Raw genomic sequence first — 13,271 nt, forward strand, 5'->3', positions numbered from 1 at the left:
CTGTAAGAAGAGTCTCTATTCTTGTACTTAAGGTGGCATTGTGCCTTTTGTATTTAAGTCCGATGCCATTTCTGTGTTTCATCGTCAATGTGAAGGTCCAAGGAATAAACTGAACCTGCAGAGGTGTATCGGAAACTAATACTGGTCTCACAGGGAATGCTCAAAACACCGACTGTAAGAAGAGTCTCTATTCTTGTACTTAAGGCGGCATTGTGCCATTTGTATTTAATTCCGATGCCATTTCTGTGTTTCATCGTCAATGTGAAGGTCCAAGGAATTAACTTAACCTGCAGAGGTGTAGCGGAAACTAATACTGGTCTTACAGGGAATGCTCAAAGCACCGACTGTAAGAAGAGTCTCTATTCTTGTACTTAAGGCGGCATTGTGCCATTTGTGTTTAATTCCGATGCGATTTCTGTGTTTCATCGTCAATGTGAAGTTCCAAGGAATACATTCAACCTGCAGTGGTGTATCGGAAACTAATACTGGTCTCACAGGGAATGCTCAAAGCACCGACTGTAAGAAGAGCCTCTATTCTTGTACTTAAGGCGGCATTGTGCCTTTTGTATTTAATTCCGATGCCATTTCTGTGTTTCATCGTCAATGTGAAGGTCCAAGGAAAAAAACTGAACCTGCTGAGGTGTAGCGGAAACTAATACTGGTCTCACAGGGAATGCTCAAAGCACCGACTGTAAGAAGAATCTCTATTCTTGTACTTAAGGCGGCATTGTGCCTTTTGTATTTAATTCCGATGCCATTTCTTTGTTTCATCGTCAATGTGAAGGTCCAAGGAATAAACTGAACCTGCAGAGGTGTAGCGGAATCTAATACTGGTCTCACAGGGAATGCTCAAAGCACCGACTGTAAGAAGAGTCTCTATTCTTGTACTTAAGGCGGCATTGTGCCTTTTGTATTTAATTCCGATGCGATTTCTGTGTTTCATCGTCAATGTGAAGTTCCAAGGAATACATTGAACCTGCAGTGGTGTATCGGAAACTAATACTGGTCTCACAGGGAATGCTGAAAGCACCGACAGTAAGAAGAGTCTCTATTCTTGTACTTATGGCACCATTGTGCCTTTTGTATTTAATTCCGATGCCATTTCTGTGTTTCATCGTCAATGTGAAGGTCCAAGGAATAATCTGAACCTGCAGAGGTGTAGCGGAAACTAATACTGGTCTCACAGGGAATGCTCAAAGCACCAACTGTAAGAAGAGTCTCTATTCTTGTACTTAAGGCGGCATTGTGCGTTTTGTATTTAATTCCGATGGGATTTCTGTGTTTCATCGTCAATGTGAAGGTCCAAGGAATAAAAAGAACCTGCAGAGGTGTAGCGGAAACAAATACTGGTCTCACAGGGAATGCTCAAAGCACCGACTGTAAGAAGAGTCTCTATTCTTGTACTTAAGGCGCATTGTACCTTTTGTATTTCATTCCGATGCCATTTCTGTGTTTCATCGTCAATGTGAAGGTCCAAGGAATAAACTGAACCTGCTGCGGTGTAGCGGAAACTAATACTGGTCTCACAGGGAATGCTCAAAGCACCGACTGTAAGAAGAGTCTCTATTCTTGTACCTAAGGCGGCATTGTGCCTTTTGTATTTAATTCCGATGCGATATCTGTGTTTCATCGTCAATGTGAAGTTCCAAGGAATACATTGAACCTGCAGTGGTGTATCGGAAACTAATACTGGTCACACAGAGAATGCTCAAAGCACCGACTGTAAGAAGAGGCTCTATTCTTGTACTTAAGGCGGCATTGTGCCTTTTGTATTTAATTCCGATGTCATTTCTGTGTTTTATCGTCAATGTGAAAGTCGAAGGAATACATTGAACCTGCAGTGGTGCATCGGAAACTAATACTGGCCTCACAGGGAATGCTCAAAGCACCGACTGTAAGAAGAGTCTCTATTCTTGTACTTAAGGCGGCATTGTGCCTTTTGTATTTAATTCCGATGCCATTTCTGTGTTTCATCGTCAATGTGAAGGTCCAAGGAAAAAAACTGAACCTGCTGAGGTGTATCGGAAACTAATACTGGTCTCACAGGGAATGCTCAAAGCACCGACTGTAAGAAGAGTCTCTATTCTTGTACTTAAGGCGGCATTGTGCCATTTGTATTTAATTCCGATGCCATTTCTGTGTTTCATCGTCAATGTGAAGGTCCAAGGAATACATTGAACCTGCAGTGGTGTATCGGAAACTAATACTGGTCTCACAGGGAATGCTGAAAGCACCGACTGTAAGAAGAGTCTCTATTCTTGTACTTATGGCACCATTGTGCCTTTTGTATTTAATTCCGATGCCATTTCTGTGTTTCATCGTCAATGTGAAGGTCCAAGGAATAAAAAGAACCTGCAGAGGTGTAGCGGAAACAAATACTGGTCTCACAGGGAATGCTCAAAGCACCGACTGTAAGAAGAGTCTCTATTCTTGTACTTAAGGCGCATTGTACCTTTTGTATTTCATTCCGATGCCATTTCTGTGTTCCATCGTCAATGTGAAGGTCCAAGGAATAAACTGAACCAGCTGAGGTGCAGCGGAAACTAATACTGGTCTCACAGGGAATGCTCAAAACACCGACTGTAAGAAGAGTCTCTATTCTTGTACTTAAGGCTGCATTGTGCCTTTTGTATTTAATTCCGATGCGATTTCTGTGTTTCATCGTCAATGTGAAGTTCCAAGGAATACATTGAACCTGCAGTGGTGTATCGGAAACTAATACTGGTCTCACAGAGAATGCTCAAAGCACCGACTGTAAGAAGAGGCTCTATTCTTGTACTTAAGGCGGCATTGTGCCTTTTGTATTTAATTCCGATGCCATTTCTGTGTTTCATCGTCAATGTGAAAGTCGAAGGAATACATTGAACCTGCAGTGGTGCATCGGAAACTAATACTGGCCTCACAGGGAATGCTCAAAGCACCGATTGTAAGAAGAGTCTCTATTCTTGTACTTAAGGCGGCATTGTGCCTTTTGTATTTAATTCCGATGCCATTTCTGTGTTTCATCGTCAATGTGAAGGTCCAAGGAATAAACTGAACCTGCAGAGGTGTATGGGAAACTAATACTGGTCTCAAAGGGAATGCTCAAAGCACCGACTGTAAGAAGAATCTCTATTCTTGTACTTAAGGCGGCATTGTTCCTTTTGTATTTAATTCCGATGTAATTTCTGTGTTTCATCGTCAATGTGTATGTCCAAGGAATAGATTGAACCTGCAGTGGTGTATCGGATACTATTACTGGTCTCACAGGGAATGCTCAAAGCACTGACTGTAAGAAGAGTCTCTATTCTTGTACTTATGGCGCCATTGTGCCTTTTGTATTTAATTCCGAAGCCATTTCTGTGTTTCATCGTCAATGTGAAGGTCCAAGGAATAAAAAGAACCTGCAGAGGTGTAGCGGAAACTAATACTGGTCTCACAGGGAATGCTCAAAGCACCGACTGTAAGAAGAGGCTCTATTCTTGTACTTAAGGCAGCATTGTGCCTTTTGTATTTAATTCCGATGCCATTTCTGTGTTTCATCGTCAATGTGAAGGTCCAAGGAATAAACTGAACCTGCAGAGGTGTATCGGAAACTAATAATGGTCTCACAGGGAATGCTCAAAGCACCGACTGTAAGAAGAGTCTCTGTTCTTGTACTTAAGGCGGCATTGTGCCTTTTTATTTGATTCCGATGCGATTTCTGTGTTTCATCGTCAATGTGAAGTTCCAAAGAATACATTGAACCTGCAGTGGTGTATGGGAAACTAATACTGGTCTCAAAGGGAATGCTCAAAGCACCGACTGTAAGAAGAGTCTCTATTCTTGTACTTAAGGCGGCATTGTGCCTCTTGTATTTAATTCCGATGCGATTTCTGTGTATCATCGTCAATGTGAAGGTCCAAGGAATACATTGAAACCGCAGAGGTGTAGCGGAAACTAATACTGGTCTCACAGGGAATGCTCAAAGCACCGACTGTAAGAAGAGTCTCTATTCTTGTACTTAAGGCGGCATTGTGCCTTTTGTATTTAATTCCGATGGGATTTCTGTGTTTCATCGTCAATGTGAAGGTCCAAGGAATAAAAAGAACCTGCAGAGGTGTAGCGGAAACAAATACTGGTCTCACAGGGAATGCTCAAAGCACCGACTGTAAGAAGAGTCTCTATTCTTGTACTTAAGGCGCATTGTACCTTTTGTATTTCATTCCGATGCCATTTCTGTGTTTCATCGTCAATGTGAAGGTCCAAGGAATAAACTGAACCTGCTGAGGTGTAGCGGAAACTAATACTGGTCTCACATGGAATGCTCAAAGCACCGACTGTAAGAAGAGTCTCTATTCTAGTACCTAAGGCGGCATTGTGCCTTTTGTATTTAATTCCGATGCGATTTCTGTGTTTCATCGTCAATGTGAAGTTCCAAGGAATACATTGAACCTGCAGTGGTGTATCGGAAACTAATACTGGTCTCACAGAGAATGCTCAAAGCACCGACTGTAAGAAGAGGCTCTATTCTTGTACTTAAGGCGGCATTGTGCCTTTTGTATTTAATTCCGATGTCATTTCTGTGTTTCATCGTCAATGTGAAAGTCGAAGGAATACATTGAACCTGCAGTGGTGCATCGGAAACTAATACTGGCCTCACAGGGAATGCTCAAAGCACCGACTGTAAGAAGAGTCTCTATTCTTGTACTTAAGTCGGCATTGTGCCTTTTGTATTTAATTCCGATGCCATTTCTGTGTTTCATCGTCAATGTGAAGGTCCAAGGAATAAACTGAACCTGCAGAGGTGTATCGGAAACTAATACTGGTCTCACAGGAAATGCTCAAAGCACCGACTGTAAGAAGAGTCTCTATTCTTGTACTTAAGGCGGCATTGTGCCATTTGTATTTAATTCCGATGCCATTTCTGTGTTTCATCGTCAATGTGAAGGTCCAAGGAATTAACTTAACCTGCAGAGGTGTAGCGGAAACTAATACTGGTCTTACAGGGAATGCTCAAAGCACCGACTGTAAGAAGAGTCTCTATTCTTGTACTTAAGGCGGCATTGTGCCATTTGTGTTTAATTCCGATGCGATTTCTGTGTTTCATCGTCAATGTGAAGTTCCAAGGAATACTTTCAACCTGCAGTGGTGTATCGGAAACTAATACTGGTCTCACAGGGAATGCTCAAAGCACCGACTGTAAGAAGAGCCTCTATTCTTGTACTTAAGGCGGCATTGTGCCTTTTGTATTTAATTCCGATGCCATTTCTGTGTTTCATCGTCAATGTGAAGGTCCAAGGAAAAAAACTGAATCTGCTGAGGTGTAGCGGAAACTAATACTGGTCTCACAGGGAATGCTCAAAGCACCGACTGCAAGAAGAATCTCTATTCTTGTACTTAAGGCGGCATTGTGCCTTTTGTATTTAATTCCGATGCCATTTCTTTGTTTCATCGTCAATGTGAAGGTCCAAGGAATAAACTGAACCTGCAGAGGTGTAGCGGAATCTAATACTGGTCTCACAGGGAATGCTCAAAGCACCGACTGTAAGAAGAGTCTCTATTCTTGTACTTAAGGCGGCATTGTGCCTTTTGTATTTAATTCCGATGCGATTTCTGTGTTTCATCGTCAATGTGAAGTTCCAAGGAATACATTGAACCTGCAGTGGTGTATCGGAAACTAATACTGGTCTCACAGGGAATGCTGAAAGCACCGACTGTAAGATGAGTCTCTATTCTTGTACTTATGGCACCATTGTGCCTTTTGTATTTAATTCCGATGCCATTTCTGTGTTTCATCGTCAATGTGAAGGTCCAAGGAATAATCTGAACCTGCAGAGGTGTAGCGGAAACTAATACTGGTCTCACAGGGAATGCTCAAAGCACCGACTGTAAGAAGAGTCTCTATTCTTGTACTTAAGGCGGCATTGTGCCTTTTGTATTTAATTCCGATGGGATTTCTGTGTTTCATCGTCAATGTGAAGGTCCAAGGAATAAAAAGAACCTGCAGAGGTGTAGCGGAAACAAATACTGGTCTCACAGGGAATGCTCAAAGCACCGACTGTAAGAAGAGTCTCTATTCTTGTACTTAAGGCGCATTGTACCTTTTGTATTTCATTCCGATGCCATTTCTGTGTTCCATCGTCAATGTGAAGGTCCAAGGAATAAACTGAACCAGCTGAGGTGCAGCGGAAACTAATACTGGTCTCACAGGGAATGCTCAAAACACCGACTGTAAGAAGAGTCTCTATTCTTGTACTTAAGGCGGCATTGTGCCTTTTGTATTTAATTCCGATGCGATTTCTGTGTTTCATCGTCAATGTGAAGTTCCAAGGAATACATTGAACCTGCAGTGGTGTATCGGAAACTAATACTGGTCTCACAGAGAATGCTCAAAGCACCGACTGTAAGAAGAGGCTCTATTCTTGTACTTAAGGCGGCATTGTGCCTTTTGTATTTAATTCCGATGCCATTTCTGTGTTTCATCGTCAATGTGAAAGTCGAAGGAATACATTGAACCTGCAGTGGTGCATCGGAAACTAATACTGGCCTCACAGGGAATGCTCAAAGCACCGATTGTAAGAAGAGTCTCTATTCTTGTACTTAAGGCGGCATTGTGCCTTTTGTATTTAATTCCGATGCCATTTCTGTGTTTCATCGTCAATGTGAAGGTCCAAGGAATAAACTGAACCTGCAGAGGTGTATGGGAAACTAATACTGGTCTCAAAGGGAATGCTCAAAGCACCGACTGTAAGAAGAATCTCTATTCTTGTACTTAAGGCGGCATTGTTCCTTTTGTATTTAATTCCGATGTAATTTCTGTGTTTCATCGTCAATGTGTATGTCCAAGGAATAGATTGAACCTGCAGTGGTGTATCGGATACTATTACTGGTCTCACAGGGAATGCTCAAAGCACTGACTGTAAGAAGAGTCTCTATTCTTGTACTTATGGCGCCATTGTGCCTTTTGTATTTAATTCCGATGCCATTTCTGTGTTTCATCGTCAATGTGAAGGTCCAAGGAATAAAAAGAACCTGCAGAGGTGTAGCGGAAACTAATACTGGTCTCACAGGGAATGCTCAAAGCACCGACTGTAAGAAGAGGCTCTATTCTTGTACTTAAGGCAGCATTGTGCCTTTTGTATTTAATTCCGATGCCATTTCTGTGTTTCATCGTCAATGTGTAGGTCCAAGGAATAAACTGAACCTGCAGAGGTGTATCGGAAACTAATAATGGTCTCACAGGGAATGCTCAAAGCACCGACTGTAAGAAGAGTCTCTGTTCTTGTACTTAAGGCGGCATTGTGCCTTTTTATTTGATTCCGATGCGATTTCTGTGTTTCATCGTCAATGTGAAGTTCCAAAGAATACATTGAACCTGCAGTGGTGTATGGGAAACTAATACTGGTCTCAAAGGGAATGCTCAAAGCACCGACTGTAAGAAGAGTCTCTATTCTTGTACTTAAGGCGGCATTGTGCCTCTTGTATTTAATTCCGATGCGATTTCTGTGTATCATCGTCAATGTGAAGGTCCAAGGAATACATTGAAACCGCAGAGGTGTAGCGGAAACTAATACTGGTCTCACAGGGAATGCTCAAAGCACCGACTGTAAGAAGAGTCTCTATTCTTGTACTTATGGCGCCATTGTGCCTTTTGTATTTAATTCCGATGCCATTTCTGTGTTTCATCGTCAATGTGAAGGTCCAAGAAATAAAAAGAACCTGCAGAGGTGTAGCGGAAACTAATACTGGTCTCACAGGGAATGCTCAAAGCACCGACTGTAAGAAGAGTCTCTATACTTGTACTTATGGCGCCATTGTGCCTTTTGTATTTAATTCCGATGCCATTTCTGTGTTTCATCGTCAAAGTGAAGGTCCAACGAAAAAAACTGAACCTGCTGAGGTGTAGCGGAAACTAATACTGGTCTCACAGTGAATGCTCAAAGCACCGACTGTAAGAAGAATCTCTATTCTTGTACTTAAGGCGGCATTGTTCCTTTTGTATTTAATTCCGATGTAATTTCTGTGTTTCATCGTCAATGTGTATGTCCAAGGAATAGATTTAACCTGCAGTGGTGTATCGGATACTATTACTGGTCTCACAGGGAATGCTCAAAGCACCGACTGTAAGAAGAGTCTCTATTCTTGTACTTATGGCGCCATTGTGCCTATTGTATTTAATTCCGATGCCATTTCTGTGTTTCATCGTCAATGTGAAGGTCCAAGGAATAAAAAGAACCTGCAGAAGTGTAGCGGAAACTAATACTGGTCTCACAGGGAATGCTCAAAGCACCGACTGTAAGAAGAGGCTCTATTCTTGTACTTAAGGCGGCATTGTGCCTTTCCTATTTAATTCCGATGCCATTTCTGTGTATCATCATCAATGTGAAGGTCCAAGGAATACATTGAACCTGCAGAGGTGTAGCGGAAACTAATACTGGTCTCACAGGGAATGCTCAAAGCACCGACTGTAAGAAGAGTCTCTATTCCTGTACTTATGGCGGCATTGTGCGTTTTGTATTTAATTCCGATGCGATTTCTCTGTTTCATTGTCAATGTGTAGGTCCAAGGAGTAAAAAGAACCTGCAGTGGTGTAGCGGAAACAAATACTGGTCTCACAGGGAATGCTCAAAGCACCGACTGTAAGAAGAGTCTCTATTCTTGTACTTAAGGCGCATTGTGCCTTTTGTATTTCATTCCGATGCCATTTCTGTGTTTCATTGTCAATGTGAAGGTCCAAGGAATAAACTGAACCTGCTGAGGTGTAGCGGAAACTAATACTGGTCTCACAGGGAATGCTCAAAGCACCGACTGTAAGAAGGGTCTCTATTCTTGTTTTTAAGGCGGCATTGTGCCTTTTGTATTTAATTCCGATGCGATTTCTGTGTTTCATCGTCAATGTGAAGTTCCAAGGAATACATTAAACCTGCAGTGGTGTATCGGAAACTAATACTGGTCTCACAGGGAATGCTCAAAGCACCGACTGTAAGAAGAGGCTCTATTCTCTTACCTAAGTCGGCATTGTGCCTTTTGTATTTAATTCCGATGCGATTTCTGTGTTTCATCGTCAATGTGAAGTTCCAAGGAATACATTGAACCTGCAGTGGTGCATCGGAAACTAATACTGGCCTCACAGGGAATGCCCAAAGCACCGACTGTAAGAAGAGTCTCTATTCTCTTACCTAAGTCGGCATTGTGCCTTTTGTATTTAATGACGATGCCATTTCTGTGTTTCATCGTCAATGTGAAGGTCCAAGGAATAAAAAGAACCTGCAGAGGTGTAGCGGAAACTAATACTGGTCTCACAGGGAATGCTCAAAGCACCGACTGTAAGAAGAGGCTCTATTCTTGTACTTAAGGCAGCATTGTGCCTTTTGTATTTAATTCCGATGCCATTTCTGTGTTTCATCGTCAATGTGAAGGTCCAAGGAATAAACTGAACCTGCAGAGGTGTATCTGAAACTAATAATGGTCTCACAGGGAATGCTCAAAGCACCGACTGTAAGAAGAGTCTCTATTCTTGTACTTAAGGCGGCATTGTGCCTTTTGTATTTGATTCCGATGCGATTTCTGTGTTTCATCGTCAATGTGAAGTTCCAAGGAATGCATTGAACCTGCAGTGGTGTATGGGAAACTAATACTGGTCTCAAAGGGAATGCTCAAAGCACCGACTGTAAGAAGAGTCTCTATTCTTGTACTTAAGGCGGCATTGTGCCTTTTGTATTTAATTCCGATGCGATTTCTGTGTATCATCGTCAATGTGAAGGTCCAAGGAATACATTGAACCTGCAGAAGTGTAGCGGAAACTAATACTGGTCTCACAGGGAATGCTCAAAGCACCGACTGTAAGAAGAGTCTCTATTCCTGTACTTATGGCGGCATTGTGCGTTTTGTATTTAATTCCGATGCGATTTCTGTGTTTCATTGTCAATGTGAAGATCCAAGGAATACATTCAACCTGCAGTGGTGTACCGGAAACTAATACTGGTCTCACAGGGAATGCCCAAAGCACCGACTGTTAGAAGAGTCTCTATTCATGTACTTATGGCGCCATTGTGCCTTTTGTATTTAATTCTGATGCCATTTCTGTGTTTCATCGTCAATGTGAAGGTCCAAGGAATAAAAAGAACCTGCAGAGGTGTAGCGGAAACAAATACTGGTCTCACAGGGAATGCTCAAAGCACCGACTGTAAGAAGAGTCTCTATTCTTGTACTTAAGGCGCATTGTACCTTTTGTATTTAATTCCGATGCCATTTCTGTGTTTCATCGTCAATGTGAAGGTCCAAGGAATAAACTGAACCAGCTGAGGTGCAGCGGAAACTAATACTGGTCTCACAGGGAATGCTCAAAACACCGACTGTAAGAAGAGTCTCTATTCTTGTACTTAAGGCTTCATTGTGCCTTTTGTATTTAATTCCGATGCGATTTCTGTGTTTCATCGTCAATGTGAAGTTCCAAGGAATACATTGAACCTGCAGTGGTGTATCGGAAACTAATACTGGTCTCACAGAGAATGCTCAAAGCACCGACTGTAAGAAGAGGCTCTATTCTTGTACTTAAGGCGGCATTGTGCCTTTTGTATTTAATTCCGATGCCATTTCTGTGTTTCATCGTCAATGTGAAAGTCGAAGGAATACATTGAACCTGCAGTGGTGCATCGGAAACTAATACTGGCCTCACAGGGAATGCTCAAAGCACCGATTGTAAGAAGAGTCTCTATTCTTGTACTTAAGGCCGCATTGTGCCTTTTGTATTTAATTCCGATGCCATTTCTGTGTTTCATCGTCAATGTGAAGGTCCAAGGAATAAACTGAACCTGCAGAGGTGTATGGGAAACTAATACTGGTCTCAAAGGGAATGCTCAAAGCACCGACTGTAAGAAGAATCTCTATTCTTGTACTTAAGGCGGCATTGTTCCTTTTGTATTTAATTCCGATGTAATTTCTGTGTTTCATCGTCAATGTGTATGTCCAAGGAATAGATTGAACCTGCAGTGGTGTATCGGATACTATTACTGGTCTCACAGGGAATGCTCAAAGCACTGACTGTAAGAAGAGTCTCTATTCTTGTACTTATGGCGCCATTGTGCCTTTTGTATTTAATTCCGATGCCATTTCTGTGTTTCATCGTCAATGTGAAGGTCCAAGGAATAAAAAGAACCTGCAGAGGTGTAGCGGAAACTAATACTGGTCTCACAGGGAATGCTCAAAGCACCGACTGTAAGAAGAGGCTCTATTCTTGTACTTAAGGCAGCATTGTGCCTTTTGTATTTAATTCCGATGCCATTTCTGCGTTTCATCGTCAATGTGTAGGTCCAAGGAATAAACTGAACCTGCAGAGGTGTATCGGAAACTAATAATGGTCTCACAGGGAATGCTCAAAGCACCGACTGGAAGAAGAGTCTCTGTTCTTGTACTTAAGGCGGCATTGTGCCTTTTTATTTGATTCCGATGCGATTTCTGTGTTTCATCGTCAATGTGAAGTTCCAAAGAATACATTGAACCTGCAGTGGTGTATGGGAAACTAATACTGGCCTCAAAGGGAATGCTCAAAGCACCGACTGTAAGAAGAGTCTCTATTCTTGTACTTAAGGCGGCATTGTGCCTCTTGTATTTAATTCCGATGCGATTTCTGTGTATCATCGTCAATGTGAAGGTCCAAGGAATACATTGAAACCGCAGAGGTGTAGCGGAAACTAATACTGGTCTCACAGGGAATGCTCAAAGCACCGACTGTAAGAAGAGTCTCTATTCTTGTACTTATGGCGCCATTGTGCCTATTGTATTTAATTCCGATGCCATTTCTGTGTTTCATCGTCAATGTGAAGGTCCAAGGAATAAAAAGAACCTGCAGAAGTGTAGCGGAAACTAATACTGGTCTCACAGGGAATGCTCAAAGCACCGACTGTAAGAAGAGGCTCTATTCTTGTACTTAAGGCGGCATTGTGCCTTTCCTATTTAATTCCGATGCCATTTCTGTGTATCATCGTCAATGTGAAGGTCCAAGGAATACATTGAACCTGCAGAGGTGTAGCGGAAACTAATACTGGTCTCACAGGGAATGCTCAAAGCACCGACTGTAAGAAGAGTCTCTATTCCTGTACTTATGGCGGCATTGTGCGTTTTGTATTTAATTCCGATGCGATTTCTCTGTTTCATTGTCAATGTGTAGGTCCAAGGAGTAAAAAGAACCTGCAGTGGTGTAGCGGAAACAAATACTGGTCTCACAGGGAATGCTCAAAGCACCGACTGTAAGAAGAGTCTCTATTCTTGTACTTAAGGCGCATTGTGCCTTTTGTATTTCATTCCGATGCCATTTCTGTGTTTCATTGTCAATGTGAAGGTCCAAGGAATAAACTGAACCTGCTGAGGTGTAGCGGAAACTAATACTGGTCTCACAGGGAATGCTCAAAGCACCGACTGTAAGAAGGGTCTCTATTCTTGTACTTAAGGCGGCATTGTGCCTTTTGTATTTAATTCCGATGCGATTTCTGTGTTTCATCGTCAATGTGAAGTTCCAAGGAATACATTAAACCTGCAGTGGTGTATCGGAAACTAATACTGGTCTCACAGGGAATGCTCAAAGCACCGACTGTAAGAAGAGGCTCTATTCTCTTACCTAAGTCGGCATTGTGCCTTTTGTATTTAATTCCGATGCGATTTCTGTGTTTCATCGTCAATGTGAAGTTCCAAGGAATACATTGAACCTGCAGTGGTGCATCGGAAACTAATACTGGCCTCACAGGGAATGCCCAAAGCACCGACTGTAAGAAGAGTCTCTATTCTCTTACCTAAGTCGGCATTGTGCCTTTTGTATTTAATGACGATGCCATTTCTGTGTTTCATCGTCAATGTGAAGGTCCAAGGAATAAAAAGAACCTGCAGAGGTGTAGCGGAAACTAATACTGGTCTCACAGGGAATGCTCAAAGCACCGACTGTAAGAAGAGGCTCTATTCTTGTACTTAAGGCAGCATTGTGCCTTTTGTATTTAATTCCGATGCCATTTCTGTGTTTCATCGTCAATGTGAAGGTCCAAGGAATAAACTGAACCTGCAGAGGTGTATCGGAAACTAATAATGGTCCCACAGGGAATGCTCAAAGCACCGACTGTAAGAAGAGTCTCTATTCTTGTACTTAAGGCGGCATTGTGCCTTTTGTATTTGATTCCGATGCGATTTCTGTGTTTCATCGTCAATGTGAAGTTCCAAGGAATGCATTGAACCTGCAGTGGTGTATGGGAAACTAATACTGGTCTCAAAGGGAATGCTCAAAGCACCGACTGTAAGAAGAGTCTCTATTCTTGTACTTAAGG

This window comes from Schistocerca americana, chromosome 7 (assembly GCF_021461395.2).
Source record: "Schistocerca americana isolate TAMUIC-IGC-003095 chromosome 7, iqSchAmer2.1, whole genome shotgun sequence".
NCBI lineage: Eukaryota > Metazoa > Arthropoda > Insecta > Orthoptera > Acrididae > Schistocerca > Schistocerca americana.